The following is an 18,494-nucleotide window of genomic DNA, read 5'->3' as shown; positions in this document are numbered from 1 at the left end:
TAAGCTGGTTTCATAGTTCAAGGCCTATTACCGTGATGCAAATGAACCAGCCTCTAAAGATGCAAAATACTTTGTTCCTCGTTGTGGCTTGCCCACTGAAAACTTTTAACTTCATTTCTGTGCTTATCCTGAATAAACATCCTCCCACATATCAAAACACCCAGAGGATGCTAGTCCTTTGTACAACAGTTGCAACGAATTACCCAGCCCCTCATTATGGTTGAATGGAATTAGCCTTCTCATGAAGGCTGTGGATGGGAAAAAAATCTCTCATTTCGGCTGGCCACGACCCGCCACAACTTTGGCTGCTTAGCAGAGCCACCAGTCTGCCTGCCAGTGGCCAAATAACCACAACAGGAGTCAGCTTTAGTTCTCAGGCTAATTAGTCCCAGGCATTTTGGAATCAAGGGAAAGTTTGAATGGGGGAAACAGGAACGAATGACATTTGCACATTGTTTTGGAATTAGGCTTCTGTTTATTTACTGTTCACAATAGGTATGCTACAACAGCTGCTCCTCTCCGCACTGTTAAGAGAAATATGATCCCAAACTCTTGGGATCCTGTGTTCTACTTAATTGAATTGGGCTTATTCTCCTATGAGTGTATACAGGATTGCAACCGAAGTCTTTTGGGCCAGCACACCATGGTGGCCAGCTTAAAAACTTCAATCATGTTAATCAGCCAATCTATGAATGATCTTGTTTTATGCCATTATGTGTGGGGAAAACATATATATATATATATATATATATATATCCCCTGCTCACAGTGCACATTAGCTCCATCTAAGTAATGGAAGACTCTTGACATATACCAGATCTTAGATAGCGTCCATTTCGAGAGCTTGGCATTTTCCCCAAGTAAACAGCCTTATAAGCACAGAAGGGTTTGCCTTGCGAACACACAAAGCGAGAGCAATCAGCCTAAGAGGGAAGGTCTTTTAGATCGGAGTCCAAGAGAAGATTTGCCAAAACAACTTATAGAGAAGGGACATAAATGCTCAAGCATAAATACTTATTGTTTACCTTCAGCTGGTCAAAACTAGTCAAGATTCAAAAGAGATGAGTCCAATGTTATGCCGTGTGTTTATAGCTTTGTGATGCACTGATCTAAGGCAGATCTCACTTAAATAAAAGCGACCAAAAGCAATCACTGAGCTAGTCAGAGCTCAGTATAGCAGATACGATGAAAAGAAGGCTCTCATGAAGTGCATTCACAGTAAGATTGACTGCGCCTGAGTTGGACAAATCTTCAGATGCGTAAGAGAGACTGGACAAAAATCTTTGGTTGCTTAAACAGCTCTATTTGCACATCTGGAGAAATCCCAAGCTATAGGTTATAGGGTGTGTTTCGTTTGTTTAATGCCAGGCACCATATGGAGAGCGGAGATTGAAGTACCAGTTCTCTGCTCACAGCATCACTAGATTTTCTGCCCTGCAAATGGGCCCACAGGGATTTTGAGACAGACAGCAGAAACTGTGGGAAGACACATCTTGAGCCAGTCAACCGCACCCTACATCCTTCTTTTCAACCTCCAGGGCTTCCTGCAGTTCATCTACCTGTGCAATTTGCTGCTGAAGGCAATTAAAGCAGCAATGGAGAACCTCCAGCCCGGGGCCAAATACTCCAGGGCTGGATCTAGATACATCAAAGAAGTGTTTCAGTTAAATGTGTTGTAAACGATGTATGAGAAATCGGATTGGCAAAAACAGAACTCCACAGTGCCACCTGGTGTCACAGTGTTATAATGCATATACAATGCATATAAAGTGCTTTTTCTTTGCCAATGTACTATAGCTGAGTCCCAAGACACTTGTCAAGCTGCACCTCTCCCTAGCCAGGCCCCTCACTGGCCCAGCTTCACAGTTTCCTTGCTGGAAAGTTTCCTGGAACTCTAATGCCTCTTGCTTACCTTGAGGATAAAAACCAAGCATGTGAGTGTGTGTTGATACTGGCCTGCTGTACAAAAGTATAACTTGCATTTGTTGCTTTGCCCACTTTTGCCAATGGTCCTCAGCCTGAAAAACGTTCCCTACCCCTGGGTTGGAGTACAGGTAACTCACAACTTACGCAGATTTAATTTGTACCGTATTTTTCGCCCCATAGGACACACTTTTCCCCCTCCAAAAATGAAGGGGAAATGTGTGTGCGTCCTATGGGGCGAATGCAGGCTTTCGCTGAAGCCTGGAGAGCGAGAGGGGTCGGTGCGCACCGACCCCTCTCGCTCTCCAAGCTTCAGGAAGCTATCCGCAAGTCTTGCAAGCCCGGCGGGATGTCCCACGGGCTCGCAAGGCTTGTGGGCAGCAGCCTGTAGCCCCACAAGCTCGGGGGTTAGCGGGGTGGCGGAGCGCCGCCACCCCGCTATTCCCCGACCTGATCTGGAGGCTGGCGGGGGGGGGGAGAAGCAAGCCTGCTTCTCCCCCCGCCAGCCCCACAAGCTCGCGGGATAGCGGGGAGGCGGAGCGCCGCCATCCCGCTATTCCCTGACCTGATCTGGAGGCTGGGGGGGGGGTCTGGAGCTTGGGGATGGCTGCGCAAACCTGGGGGGGGGAATAAAAAATTTTCCCCTTGATTTCCCGCCCCAAAAAACTAGGTGCGTCCTAAGGGCCAGTGCGTCCTATAGGGTGAAAAATACAGTACTCATTCAGCTTTACATGCTTGGTAAATAAATAAAAATAAAAAGGGAGCGGTCCTCCAGGGAAAAAAATACTAGGACTGGAGAGACCTGGGTTTAAATTCCCGTTCAGTCACAAAGATCAATGGGTGATCTTGGACAGGCCAAACTACCTCTTGGCCTAACCTGCCCCAGGGGTTGTGAGGATAAAATAGAGGATGGAAGAGCCATGTACACTGTCATTGTTTGTTTGTTTAATTTGCATCCTGTCTTTATATCAAATTGAAACTTCAGCTCCTTGGAGGAAAGGAGGCGTATACAACTAGTAAGTAAGAAACCCAATAAATAATAATAAAAACAACTTACAATATATCTTACCCATTTTAAAAGGTGTTTGGGATCCTTTCAAGGAGTAACCTGCTCAGCTTCAAAGATATGTTTCTTGCTCTAAGCAACATATTGTTTTTTTAAAATAAAAAAAATCCTTCCAGTAGCACCTTAAAGACCAACTAAGTTAGTTCTTGGTATGAGCTTTCGTGTGCATGCACACTTCTTCAGATACACACAGATGTGTATTTTTTGCAGTCTTGTGCTAGTATTTAACTACACAGCATCTGAATTCATTGTCAGTGCCATGATTTATATGTGCTTACCTATAGAAGGCCATCTAGTGGTTAAATATGGGAAGCTAACATCACTCTGTTGTGCTGTATATACATGCATATCTTGTAACCTGAACTGCTCGGTATGTTATTTTCTGCAGATAGTTTCCAATTTTATAAGACGCATCTTTAGTAAATTACATACTTCCTGTTCTTCCCGATGGACAAAATGTGCAAATAAAAATTGTGAACATTTTGTACACACCAACCAAAGTTAACCAAGATCTGTCTTGTTGCATCAGACAATGGTTTATGTAGTCACGCATTCTGTTTTCAGCGGTGACCAGCAAGGCATGAAAGTGATCAATATCCCCTGGTGTTTGACACTGCTCCCTGGTGTTCAGAGCTATGCCTCTGTACATGGGGGTTTCATTCGGCTGCCATGACCAAAGTGCTCTAGTGTGACTTGTTCCCTGCCCAGGATTCTAGCACCTTGGTTCCATCTCCCCTCCCTGTTTTCTGCTGTCCTCCCCAACAACCAGGCAGTGTACCATGGCAACTGAGCACACTCAGTCCTCATCAGCTTATTCTTCCCCTCTTTGGGGTTCTTTGCTAAATTTTTTTTTGTACTTCCACAAACTTTGGTGCTCTTCCAAGCTTGCGGATACCTTACTCATGTGTGTGGTGCATCGTGCCATTTTGGCTACATTATTACAGGCTCTGACAGCCTGAACATCGGAAACGGAGAGAATTACAGACCTATCTTAGATGACTCTGTTTAATCCTTTTTAAATGCCATCTGCTGGTTGCCACCGCCACATCTTTGCAGCAATATATTCCATGAGTTAAGAATGTGCTGTCTGAGGAAAGTGCTCTTTCCCCCTAAATCCAGAATCAGCTGCCAATCAATTTAATTGGACATCCCCAATTCTAGTATCATAGGAAAGAGATTTCTATCCGTCCACTTTCTATCACATCCCCCAGCATGGAAAAGCCTCAGATGCTTTCCACAGAAGAAGGTGCTCCAACTCCTAATTCCATATCCTATGACAGCTACTTTTATCACTTTATTGAGAGGACATGATGGTTTTGTAAAACCAATCTGTGAAACTGATGAAAGAAATTGATGTGGCACCAGGGCATCCAGCCACTACAAACAAATGTAATGGCAGATCACACATACACAGGGATATGGAGCTCTGTGCTAACTATAGAGGAAAATAACTTAGGTGCATTTAAAATCTTAACTTCTTAATGATCTCATAAAAATGGTGTTTGTTATTTTTAGCCCTCTTTCTTTCTTTCTTTCTTTCTTTCTTTCTTTCAAAAAGCTTTTTCATTTTGCCTTTCTTTAAGGAGAAAATCAAGATGCCACAGGGTTCGGTCGTTGTTCAATGTCTTTATAAATGACTTGGATGAATGAATTGAGGGGATCCTCAACAAATTTGCAGATGACACCAAACTGGGAGGAGTAGCTAATGCCACAGAAAACAGAATCAGAATTCCAAATGACCTTAACAGATTGGAGAACTAGGCGTAAGCTAACAAAATGAATTTCAATAGGGACAAAGGTAAGGTTCTGGAAGAACCAGGTGCACAAATACAGTGGTGCCTCGCAAGACGAACGCCTCGCAAAACGAAAAACTCGCAAGACGAAAGAGTTTTCCGTTTTTGAGTCGTTCCGCAAGACTAATTTCCCTATGGGCTTGCTTCGCAAGAAGAAAGCCCATAGGGAAATCTCCGGGGACCTCTTTTAAAATGCTGGCGGTTGGGAGCAAAGACTTTCGCCCACCACCGGCCTTCAGAAGAGGTCCTTTGCTCCCCCCCCCCGCCTTCCCGGGACAGCGGAGACTTCTCCGCTGTCCCGGGCGATCTTAAAATGCTGGCGGGCGGCAGCGAAGCCTTCGCTACTGCCCGCTAGCATTTTAAAATCGCCCCGGGACAGCGGGGGCTTCGCTGCCGCCCGCCAGCATTTTAAAATTGCCCCGGGACAGCGGGGGCTTTTAAAATGCTGGCGGTCGGCAGCAAAGCGCTCCTGTCCCCGGAGCTTGCGGGGCGGGAGGTGGAGAGAAGGGCTTTTCTTCCCACCGCCAGCCTTCAGAACAGCCTTCTGAAGGCTGGCGGTGGGAAGAAAAGCCCTTGTCCCCCCCCAGCCTTCAGAAGAGGTTGGGGGACAGACTGTCCCCGGACCTGGTCTGAAGGCGGTTTCCATAGGAACGCACTGATTGATTTTCAATGCATTCCTATGGGAAACCGTGCTTCGCAGGACGAAAAACTCGCAAGAAGAAAAAACTTGCGGAACGAATTAATTTCGTCTTGCGAGGCACCACTGTATAGGATGGGGGACGCCTGGCTTACTAGCAGTACATGTGAAAAGAAACTAGGGGTCTTAGGAGACCACAAGCTTAAGATGAGTCAACAAGTGTGATGCAGCAGTAAAAAGGAAAGCTAATGCTATTCTAGGCTGCATCAATATAGGTATAGTGTACCAGTCAATGGAAATCATAGTACCACTCTATTCTGCCTTAGTCTGACCACACTTGGAATACTGTGTCCAATTTGGGGCACCACAATTTAAGAAGGATGTTGACAAACTGGAATGTATGCAGAGGAGGGCAACCAAGATGATCAAGGGTCTGGAAACTAAGCCTTATGAGGAGCACTTGAAGGAGCTGGGTATGTTTAGCCTGGAAAAGAGGACACTGAGAGGAGATATGATAGCCATCTTCAAACATCTTAAGGGCTGTCACATGGAGGGGGGAGCATGCTTGTTTTCTCCTGCTCTGGAGGGTAGGATTAGAACCAATGGCTTCAAGTTTCAAGAAAGGAGATTCTGACTAAACATTCGGAAAAAACCTTCTGACAGTAAGAGCTTTTTCAGCTGTGGAACAGACTCCCATGAGAAGTGGTGGGCTCTCCTTCCTTGGAGGTTTTTAAACAGAGGTGGGATGGCCATCTGTCATGGATGCTTTAGCTGAGATTCCTGCATTGCAGGGGGTTGGACTAGATGACTCTTGGGGTCCCTTCCAACTCCAACATTTGCTGTCCACTGCCATGTCTTCTCATTCAATAAGTCTTAAGGAAAAGTCCAATAAATGTTACAAAATTGACTCTGTCCAGTGTAGTTCACATGTACCAAAGGCCCCTCTGTATCAAGCCTCGTGATGTCATGAGTCCCACAGTTCTGGCGGGATTGGGACTGGGATTGGGTAGGCAGGTTCTGATGCAGGAGGAGGAAAAAGAGGAAGAAGAAACTGAGGGGAAACCATGTGGTGGGAACCTGGTTTGAAGAAGGAGCAATCTCCCCTTTCTACCCGAACTTCAGAATGGTGAGCAGGGATGCCAGCTCCCCCACCCCCACCCGTTCCTGAGGAGCCTGGAGTGCTGTGAGCAGCCAAGGAGGGTGGCAGAACTGGATGTGGCAGTGACTGAACAGCCTAAACAGGAAGATGAAGCCTTGCCACCTACAATGAGGCACTGCCTTCACTGCAAACCCACCCACCCACCCACCCACAATTTTGCAATCCTCACATTCCTGCAAAGTGAGCAAGTCTCACGAGCTGAGATTTGCTCTCATGAGCATGCCATGCCTTACCTTGAAAAGCTTGGTGGCCAGGGCATGGAAACTTATGGAGGCATCTCCATTGCTTCTTCCCACTTGTGAACTTCTTGCCCTGCCTTGGGTCTGCTGCTGAGCCTGTACTGTTATTTGCCTGAATAAATATCTCTTTCTACTTACAAGTAAGAGACTCTGCTTTCATGATTTGGGGTGGCAGAAAGGCCACCTATAGCTTCTTGAATCTGTGTAAAGTCACTGCATGCCTTAAAGCTGTTCTGTAGTATGCCCATATGTGTGATTTTACTTATTGTGTTTATTTTAGAATTTATATTCTACTTTATAATGCTGAAAGATCCTCAGAACAGTGGCAAGTTAAAAACAGTTGACTAAAGCATCCAATCATTAACATGAAAAATAATAAAATGTCAGAGCTTTAACAAAGTCAGATGTTAAAAGCCACAGAAAATCATGCGCTCAGTGCCTAATGTGGCAGGCATCAGTAGTATCATACATAACCACATAATCCAACCTAACCACTTGGGCACAAGTTGCAGATGTTAGGAGAAGTTGCTCGGTAGCAAAGAATAGCAATAAGCAGGTTGCTCTAAGTAAAATATAAACAGGACCTCAGTTTTGTGCACATTACCACTTGAATGCTGTCTTTTTGCAGGTATTTTCATAATACAAATCTGTTTATGAAATCTGGTCTCCTACATAATTTCCCCATGACCTATGACTATGTACCAAACAAGCCAAATTTGCAATGGTGAGGTGATAAAATATATTCAGTTAGAACTTATCTGAAGTGTCCACTGCAAAGATAACTCTATTCTGTGATGAGGTTTTTGTTTTATTTTTGCTGTCCATCCTCCCAGTATAAATCTGAATATTTATATTAAGTTTCTCAAGTTATGACTTGCTGTGCATATGAGTGACTATCACAAAAACAATACCTTCATATCATCATCCACCAGCCCAAACATTACACGTTTCTGTGCTAGCAGTAAGAACTGAAAATCATGATGACATTCCACATTATGAATATGCGTATGTGAAATAATCCCTGAAATAATCCCAAAAATACTTACCAGGAAGTAAGCACCATTAAAGTCAGTGGGATCTGCTTTTGGGTTAAAGATTAGATTGCCTTGCAAATGCGACTGTACAATGCCCATTATAAGTATTTGTCTACCAACATTACATAAATAGAGTGACATCAGCGTTGCATGAATGAACTTTCTCTTGTGTACATTCTGCCTAAAACTGATGAACTTCCAACCCTTTTGTTACTGGTAATGACTATGTCCCTGGTACATAAAATTTGAAATAAACTTTACTGCACATATAAAGAAAGGAATAATTTAAAAAGGCAGCACTGTCAAACTTGGCAGGAAAGTAAGATTTATGCATGAAACGTTTAGATGGGAGGGAACCTAGTTATTGGGGATAGGGGCAGAATGGTTGGCCTTCCAGATTGAAAGGCAGATGTCAAATGCTTGAACAAACATTAGAGAATCCTTCAGGAAACCTGTTGCATTAAACAGAACCACTGGAGAAAACCATCAAACTAAATGACGTTGATTTCTCTCCCTACCCCCTGCCTCTCTCTCTTAGAAAATATACAATGGCCTGCAGAAAGACATTTAGAATTTAAAGCAACGAGTCCAACACAGCACATCTGTTTTCACTGCAAATGCAGTAATACATACAATGTATTTGCACCACTGCAACTAAAAGCCAAAGCAAGCCAGACCCACCACATAGCACTTAATTTTCCGAAAGTCAGAGACACAGGTGTGCATTAGACTGCAACTCCCTGAGAAGGCTGTGTGGTGAGGCTGGCGATGCTCCACGCCTTCTGTGCCTTGCAGATTTCCCTAAGGCCACAACTTCTGTGACACCAAAGAGCCATGCGCTACCCGTGGCTCGGTCACTGCACTTCTTTGGTAAGAGCACCAGCTGGAATTGAGACTCTCTTAAAATGCAACAAGTAAGAAAACCAGATCTGTCTCTATGAATTGTGTTCTTTATGAGTAGAAAAGAGCAAGCTCACATCCTAATTCCTTTGTTCTTATTATATTATCTTCTTGGTGAAATAAAACAAAAGGTGGCAGGAAACTTTACAAGTATTCACATTCGTGGAACTGTTGCTTGTCAACATAAACAAACATAATGCCCCCAACTACCTGAAGTTCCTCACAAGAAAACAAGGAAGGGAAGGGAAAGAAAGGCAACTATATTAATGTGAATAACTGCAGTTTTGTGTATTTAGGTGGCAATCATTTATCTACTTACCTGGAAGTACTGTATGCCCCAATGAACACAGTAGGACTTATTTCAGAGCAAACATCTGTACAATTGTACAATAGTACGCATAGATTTGGTCTTCATTGTGGGAGATTGCGGAGATGAAAAAAGACCTTCATGGGAAAGTTAGGGTTTAACATAACAAGTGTTCCGTGGTTGTGTAGCTCATAAACCTAAAAACCACAACTGAACTCACTGACATTCTCTGTGCTTGACGTTGGCCAACATATTTTATGCAAGATGGAGACCACCTAAAAGGTTGCAATCTGATCTAATGGAGGATTGAATTTAGGTCTCGCTCATCTCCAAAAGACAAACATTATGACCTGGCTTCATAGCTATCCTCTAGATGTTATTTGAATTTATTCTTGCATGGATAAACTGCTGGCTGGAGCAAGAATAGAAGCTCATCTGTTTCTCTTTAGTCATTGTTTTTAAAATGCCCTAACATACAAAGGAAAGATGCTATTGTGGTTCCTATCCTTATTTGTCCTTCACTGGATGTAATTAATACTGCTGGTGTGTGCGTGTGTGTTAATGAAAGTGTGGCTTCTTTTTCACATCTCCACAGAACATTTTGGTCCTAAAAGCAAGCTGTCACTTGACATAGGGTTAACATAAAACTCATGTCAAGCATCTGATGTGGCATCTGGGAAGAAAGCCAGCATTTAAGAATCACTAGTTTGCTTCCACCATGAGTGCCCAGAAGAGCTGAACAAATAGGTTTGTAATCCTTATGTACTGAAAGAATATCTTGTGGGTGAAGTAATTCCATTTTGTTAGAAGCAGGGGCTCCTTTCTAATTACATATCTGGTACTGAAATCAGTAGAGTTTAGCTGGCAAATGCAATTCATAATGCAAAGTTCCTGGAAATTTTGAAGACACTGAAAATTGGTTTCTGCGTTTCTCTGGAAATAGCGAATCTTAAAATAAAATAAAAATACATGTGCTAATTGCTGTAGGACTATTTACTGCTTCCAGGATTGGTAAAACAGGGCATTCTACAGCCTCTTTCCATATTACTGGAGTCTTGTGCAAAGGGGAAACCTTCCCCAGCCTAAAGCCCTTCAGATGGTTTGGACGACATCTCCCATCAACTTCACCCAGCATAGGCAAATTGGACACCAAGTTGGGCAAAGCTGTTTTGAGCACTCACCCATCAAGTTGGTGTCAGATTGGCACCAGGTTAGCCAACATGGTGCTCTCCAAATATCATTGGTTTATAGACTCCATCATCCCTGACCAACAGCCAAGCTGCCTGGAACTGTTGGAAATTGTAGTACAGCAAAACCTGGGTTACTGTTGGGTTGGAGATATGGAAGGCAGAATGTATTTGGAAAAAGAGGGCAAGCACAGAATATTTGATGACTATTACATTAGCCAGATGTCTCACTCTATTCCCATGAGAGTATAGGGGCCAGAGTTAGCATGAGGTGTAACAATAGAAAATAATCTGATAAATTGTGTCTCTATAGTCAGTTTAGTGGACTACATCATATCAATGACCATTCTACATCTGTTTCATGGAAGTCTTTCTGGAGAACTTCCAACTTTCTGTTTTGTCTCCACTCCCTCAGTATTGCATCAAAATTCATAGGTCCTTTAATTAGGTTCTGCGCTATGAACCATTTCCTGTGTCAAACAAATTGGCTATTGATGAGTATGTAACCTTATTAGGAGAGTAGCATAAAACAGCATGGAACACAGTTCCACACAGGGAAGTTAGCTATTCATTGCACAGTAACATTAAGAGAGCAAAAATAATTGCAGCTGTATTTAAGGGGGAGAATGCTGTAGAGCATTCTTGCAGTGCTCTTTAAGAGGCCATAGCTCAGTGGCTTGCCTGCAAAGGCTCCTATAGCACCTCCAGGGGCAGGGTGGGAAGACGTCCATGAATCTCCCATTTTGTGGGAATTTCCCATTTTCACTTTCCCATTTTGTGCCTTCTCCCCCTCTCTCGACTTCCACACCAACTGCTCTGCTTCCCCTCTCCTCACCACTGCTTCTTCTCATGCTGCTTTCCTGCGTAAATAGACAAATTTGTGGGGTGTTGGGTGTGTTTTTTTGAAAATTGGGTTTTAGTCATATAAGTGTGGAATACAATTCAGCCGTAATGTTCAACTATATGTTTTATTTTCACTTCTGTAGTGTTTCTTTGTGCAAAATATTTGGCTGCATTCTGTGATTGATTTTTGCTAGTTTGAGGAAAACAATCATACATTTGTGAAAACAGATCTATAGAAAGCAGCAGTGGTGAACATATTTATGGAAAAGTTGCTATGGAAAAATAAACAAAAATCACAAGGAAGTGGAAATCAACAGATATTAGGAAGCCAAAGTATGTTGGAAATCTGAACATATTTTGAAGATCTCTTCCCGTGCATTTGAAGGATAGAATGTGAACTGATAGAAAAGATAAATGTAGTTAGAGAAGAATGAAATGTAGCACTGCAACACAGCCTTTTTCAACCTGGTGTCTTTCAGATTTTTTGACTACAACTCACATCAGCCCATGCTGGCATGACTGTAATATATAGGACTGATGGGAATTATGGCCCAAAACATCTAGAGGGCACCAAGTTGGTATAAAACAACCACTTTACTTGCCTTTCTCTTGCACTTTATCACCACTGAAAGAAACTGAATGGCGATGTACCCATTACTCTATCTGGAAACAGACTGGCTTCTAGAGAAGGCTTGAGTAGAATATACATTCCAGATCCCACCATTGATAGAGGACAAACCTTACTATGTTAAGACAAACAAAGACCGCATTAATGTGGTCATGTTCAGGTCCAAGGTCTTGTGGTGCCAGAGTTTGTTGGTTCAATCTAGTTACATAAGTAATGCTCCCAAGGAGCCAGCGCCATAATATTAACCAGATTATTTAGCAGTCTTGTAGTCTTTAAGTGTGCTTAAAGCAGAATTTTATAACCATCCATTTTTGCATGTCTAAAGCATGACATTAGATGAAAGGAACAAAAAACAAACACCCCCAAAACAGATGGCCATATCACAAAAGAATGATACAGCTACATTAAGATAGCTATTGAGATCTGGCTAGCATCCTGTGTAAAAACAAGGGCACAATACTTTGGGTAAAATATGCAGAATCTGAACAATGAGAAGAGGTTGTTGCTATAAATTCAGAGAAAGGGTACATTTTTAAGCTTGAAACTCAGAAGATCATATTGAGGACATAATTTCTATGTTTTAATAAGAAAGTGAGGAGTCAGAACAGCAGATGATTGGAAGAGTGGGCCATGAATGTGTGGTAATTACAGTGTGCTACTGCAATCTCAGAACTGATGTAAGTATGCAATACAGAGGCATTTGAATACATGTCACGATGCATCCTCAAAGAGCCCAGAGTGACAGTGCTCAAGGTAACTTGAAAGGTATGTTGATTTGAGTCCCAGTGTTTTTTGGGGGGGAGCTCCTAGATCCATTGCTGTTTACTAGAGAAATCCAGCTGACTCAGAGTGCCCATTGACAACTTTAGTTGGTGCATCACCTATGGCAATTCCTGGACAGGAGTTACATTGGTAACTCATGATTAGACTACTGTAATGCGTTGTAAGTGGGGCCTCTCTTGCACCTAGTTCAGAAGTGGCAGTTGGTGCAAAATGCAACTGCCAGGTGGAACACCCAGCTTTATACATTTCACATCAGTGTTGGAAGATCTGCACTGGCTGGCTATTAGCTGCTGAGCCACATTCAAGGTTTCATTGTTGACATTTACTGCCCTAAGCAACTTTGGACCAAGATGCCTAGCAGAGTGTCTGTCCTGGTACAGACCTAGCTGATCTTTCAGATTTTCTAAGGAGACAGCCGGCAGGTTGTCACCAGTGAAAAGTGAAATTCCCCCCTCAAGTGGTTTGCGGAGACAGTATTGACCTTTAAACACCTTTTAAAAACTTATGTTTACCCACTCTTTCCCGAACATTGAAGCTTTATTTTTATATTTGTTTTGTACACTACTCAGTTTTATCTGCGATATACAGTTGTTGTTTTTTAATCTAATTTTTTTAAAGGAAGTTGTATTGAGTGTTTGTGGGCATTTTAGTTTACGTAAACCACTCAGAGATTTTTTTTATTATATTACAGGGTATACATTTAAAATAAATATACAGATTGGGCAAAGGGAATGTATCCAAAACTGAATTAGATTAAAATATCATTACATAAAGGACCGCCTTCACAGGGAGATAGATTGTGTCTGTGTGTGTAGCTGCATTGATTCTCCTAACCTTTGAGCTGCTTGCTGTAATGCAGACCATGGTACCTTTCTGGTTTGGGTGGCTTATTTGGAGATTGACAGAGATTTTGCTATCCACTCCCAGAAAGGTCTCAGTGGTTATTGCTATACTACTACTACTACTAGTAGTAGTAGTAGCAGTAGTAATTTATTTGTACCCCACCCATCTGACTGGGTGGCTTCCAGCATATATAAAAACATAGTAAACCTTACAGAGCTTCCCTTTCTCGGCTGCCTTCAGATCGTTTCCTAAATGTTATATAATTACTCATCTCCTTAGCATCTGATGGGAGGGCATTCCACAGCATGGGCGCCATTACCAGGAAGGTCCTCTGCCTGGCTCCCTGTGGCTTCACTTCACAGTGTGGGAACCGCCAGAAGGCCCTTGGTGTCTGGGCTGAATGATGGGGATGGAGACGCTCCTTCAGGTATACAGGGCCGAGGCCATTTAGGGCAACTGTGGCTCTATCCCATTGGATTTGTCCTGAATAGAGCATGCAACACCTGTGCTGAAAGGTCTACAGTTACGTTCTTGGCACAATTTGAAGTGCTTAAGGTCAATCTACCTTGAACTAGGCCTCTGCCTGAATGAACTTGCCCATACATTGAGTTCAGCAGTTGGGCCCCTGTTTGAGTGCCCGCATTGTCTGATTTTGGATGGCTGGAATGAAGGGTAAGAACATAAGAGGAGCCCTTCTTGATCTGGCCAAAGGCCCATCTAGTCCAATCAGATTCCTAGGGGAAGCCCACAAATGCATGAGCTTATCAGCACTTTCCCCACTCATGTTCCCCTGCAACTGGTATTCACTGTCTGCAATACTGGAGCTGGCACACAGCCATTATGACTAGTAGCCACATTGTTAATGGCGGCACCTGCATTGTAGAATGCCCTCTCAAGAGGCTTGTCAGGCTGCAGTTCTGTATTTATTAGAAGTCTGGCAGTCATGAATTTTATCTCAGACTTACCTAACCATTTTTTTAACGAATCACTGCTTATTTACTTGTTATTCAGGTTGCTTATTGTTAAGCAATTTTATTGTACCAATCTGTTTCGAACCATTAAAAAAAACCTCCCTGAAACAGCATTAAAGAATGTGGCAGGATGTAAAATCAAATCTGATGAAGACAGATGTCTCTGTTGACTATCACCAGTGAGTATCACATCTTGAGGAACTCTGCATGAAGCTCTAGGGTATATAGCCCCATAAATAGAAATTAACAATGGCTATATTCCTCTGTTCGGCTCTGCACACTGCAATTCTATTGATATTAATGGGCATCAAGTATAATTCAGTGCAGGACTGAAAGCCAAAGAAAATATTTTCTCAAACCATGGGACCCCGCACAAACAAAGTTGCAAACATCACCACTTGGGGCTCAGAAGTGATTTAAATGGGATCTCTATTTGTTTTGCAGGCATAAAAGCAAACATATCCCGTGTGCCCGAGAGACAAATGTGGTTCTACTAAAAACCAAGGTAAGTTTCCCTTGCCTCAAGTCAGGTCTGTATTTCATTTGAAGTACTTAATGTTCAGGTCCTTGAAATGCTGGATGGTAGAGTTAAATGAGCTTGCTTTGTTTGAGCTAACTTCTCCTTACATATACATTTCTAAAAATGTATTAAGGTTTTTCCTGCAAATGAAACAAAGCAAACCACTTCTACCAGATGGTAATGACATTGGCTACTTCGTAGGCTTACTTCCATTAACAGATGGACTAACTTCCATGCCTTCCAGGTTATAGAGCCTAAGTTTCTTTCTCTTCTACTTTAAATGCCCACCACACTGCAGGTCTGCGGACTGTGACTCACTCATGCTTCCTGTACTTCTGTATTTGTACATGAAGTCCATGTCAAAAGCCATCATGAAAGGAGAGACCACATTTCAAATGTTAATATAGTCCTTGGAGCTTCACGGATTCTAGCTAATATACAGCAGAGAAGGGTGACTTTTCCCTCTTACAGTCATTCTCATCTCTGTCACAATGCAGGTGGGGTGGAATATTTTCCATATTAATCTAGGAAAGCTAATCCCATCTGTGGTAAAAGAGAAAGCGGTGGGGGAAAGAAAGCTATCCCTGAGGGTTAAAACATACACAATCAGACATGACAAGCAGTGCAAGCAACATGAGGTCCAATAGAGGTTATCAGGGGGAAAAGGAAAGGTACTTATTAGAAGTTGAATTGCCATACATAATTGTGTGAAAGGTTCAACTGGTATCTTGACAGCCAATCTTGAAAAAGCAAGAGTCTTTTGAAAAGGAGTATGTCAAGGGAAAAGTATGAGAAGTGTGTGTCCAAAATATATCCAGTCAATCTTCTTGTTAAGACAGTGAACAAAAGGAAAGACACACACACACACACACAACCCCCAAGGTAATAATGTATGATGTTTCTGCCAGCCCCTAAGACTGGCCTGTCACGCAACAGGGTAAAGTGGTTTTTTTCCAGGCAGCATCATGCATGTGGATGCAGATGGAGAAAGTAACTGGTTCCTTTAATGGTGCAACAAGACTTTTCAAGTGCTGGTCCTATCACGGAGAGGAGGGCATGATCGGAAGTGCCATAGCTCAGGGGTAGAACATCAGTTTTGCATGCAGAAGATCCTAGGTTCAATCCCTGCTATCACTAGGTGGGACTGGGAATGTCCTCTGTCTGAAAACCTGGTCATTGCCAGTCAGTCATACTGATCTAGATAAATCAATGGTCTGACTCAGTATAAGGCAGGTTTTGATGTTCCTATTTGGCTTCTACTTCAGACAGCAAAATTTCATGGGCCAGCACTGCCAATGATTAAGATCCCAAACAGATCTCTGTCCTCCCCAGTAGGCATACACAAACCCTACTCGCCCTTGCTTTGGCACCAGAATGGCTCTTAACCCTAGGCCCTCTAAACAGGAAGCTGTTCATTTTAGGTCAGCTCCTCACTTTCATTTTTTGGACTCAGTTACAGATACCCAAGTAGAAACTACAATAGTAGTAGTATTTCAGAAATTCCTTGGTACAGAAATAATATGAGAGATATAAAGAGAGAAGAGGAATGAATAATAAATTGTCAATTGTCAAACTATGACACAGGAACAGAAAAGAATTAAATATGAAAAAGAAGTAAGAAAAGAAAGATGGATCTTGAAGAAAGAGAAAGTTAGATGAAGAGGATTTCATTCCTAAGGAGTATATTCCTTGGGCCAGTTGGCAATGGAGCATTCCTGTTTTCCTGGCAAGCACCCGAATGCTTCCCTGTTCCAAGTTGACATATGTTCCACCAACACAGAGATGAGGTTTTAAATGCAAATGTGTCATCTGGAATGACCTGAGGGTATTAGTAGTTGTATTTAAGGATGCATGCCCAAATTCAAGGGAGAGATAATTGCATTTTAAAAAATTATTTGTTAAATTTGGATCCTGCCTTTCCACCAAATGTTGTTCGGACATATACACTAGCCCTGCGTCTATTTCTGTATATCAAGCAGTGACCTTTAACATCACCTCAAGAAACCTCATGTTGAATGGTCAGAAATCATTTAGATTCATCAGTCAGTCTGTCTCATTTGGTCATTAGTTATTGTATTATTTATTTATTGCATTTACATCTAAGTGGTCTTACAGTTCAGCATTTTTCTTTCATTTGTCTCATTTACAATCACAAGCAGCCACCACCTCTGCAACGCTACATGACATACACAACTGATGCCCATGATTTAATTTGCCCAAGGCAGCTTCTGCCAACCTGGCACCCTTCAAATGTTTTGGACTACGACTCCCAACTGCCCCAGGCAGCACAGCTGCGGCGTAAAGGATCACCGGGACTTTATGTCGACACTTGCTTCTCAAACATATGTAGCAATCATGAAGAAGTATGCTGCTTGATGGATAAATAATGTTTTGCTTGCCCACTGAATAATCACAACCAGACGATGCATTGCGGACCACAGATAAAAGGCGCCAAGCCAGAGGGCATAAGGTGTAGGTAGGTTTTGGCCTTGGCAATTCTTCTTTCAGAAACGAAGCGCCACTTGTGTTTATCACATCCTGATGCTGAAACTTCACATTATTAACTTACAGGTACTTCACTGCTTCCAACTATGTAAATATCCAGAGTGTGTAGGAAAAGCAAACCTAACCTGAAGACCAGATGAACCCAGGTACATTATCTTTATCCTTAAGTACACAAGTGGAAGCTGACTTAGCTTACATTTAAACAGGAAGGTGCGATTAGTCTTTAATATTTTAAGTGTTTGTTTAACTTTAGTTTCCCAGTTCATTACCTCAGCTTTAAAGCTACTGAAATGCAATTAACTGAACAGGCGAAGAAGGGGTGGGAAGAACTAATTGCTGGCCAAGATATGGGCTTGAAGACAATAAGTGATTGAGCAATTCAACAGAACCTGTTGGGTGTGATTTAATTACATGAGAAATTTTTTTGGGTGTTGCACTTAGAGAAATTAAATAAGAATGACTTTTAAGGTGGGTTTAAAAGGCAGCCATATTTAGATGCAAGCAAAAAATACATTTCCTGGCACAGGTCCTTGGCCATCCACAAAACATGTTGTTCAATGCAACTCACGGCCGTCTCACATTAAGGAGATGAGATACGGCTTACTGCCTGTGTGGGACAATAAAATTGCTCTTTTTGAAAGACCATTAGTGGGCAACCACCCTAACCTATTTTTAAAAGCATTTAACTGATTCTCTAATGCTCCTTATTATGGCTGAGGGCATGACCCACTTGGAATAACATCCAAGGCTATTCTCTCTTCAGTTCTAAAGCCAGACTTTCCTGGGAGGGGAAGGGAATAGAGAGGGTCCAAAGGAAGCCCAGTGTTTCAGAGATCATGTATTGTAAGTTAACTGATATGGACCACTTGCTGGGGGCTCTGCCCTATCCACGCTCCCTTTTGTTTTCAGGTATGTGTCATGTTCACTCAAAAGATTATATGGCCAAAAGAGGACTATAGGTTCCCCATCTCTGGTTTAGATTGGAAGCTCCTTGGGGAAATATTCATTGACAAAGTAGAAGGGGAGGAAATGACTGGATGTTGTGGCACACTGTATGCACAGCACTCCACAAAAATTCAGAAATAAAACAGAATGACAGAGAATTCCTAATGCTCTGGTTCTCATTTTGTTTTGCTGGGTGCGTGATGTTTTTACC

General features: G+C 42.5%; 1 long non-coding RNA gene across 1 annotated transcript in view; it reads left to right on the top strand.

Moving 5' to 3' along the window:
* The window catches only part of LOC309526814, a 39,908-nt gene extending 22,050 nt beyond the window's left edge, over positions 1-17,858 (top strand). The window contains exons 4-5 of the long non-coding RNA XR_014216951.1: positions 14,758-14,818; positions 17,405-17,858. This is a non-coding gene — a long non-coding RNA (uncharacterized lncRNA). The remainder of the gene's footprint in view (positions 1-14,757; positions 14,819-17,404) is intronic.
* The last annotated feature ends 636 nt before the right edge of the window (positions 17,859-18,494 follow it).

The sequence above is a fragment of the Podarcis vaucheri genome (genome assembly GCF_965113315.1).
Source record: "Podarcis vaucheri genome assembly, chromosome: 2".
NCBI lineage: Eukaryota > Metazoa > Chordata > Lepidosauria > Squamata > Lacertidae > Podarcis > Podarcis vaucheri.
The sequence above is the reverse complement of the archived record's forward strand: the minus strand, read 5'-3'. Positions and strand labels throughout refer to the sequence as shown.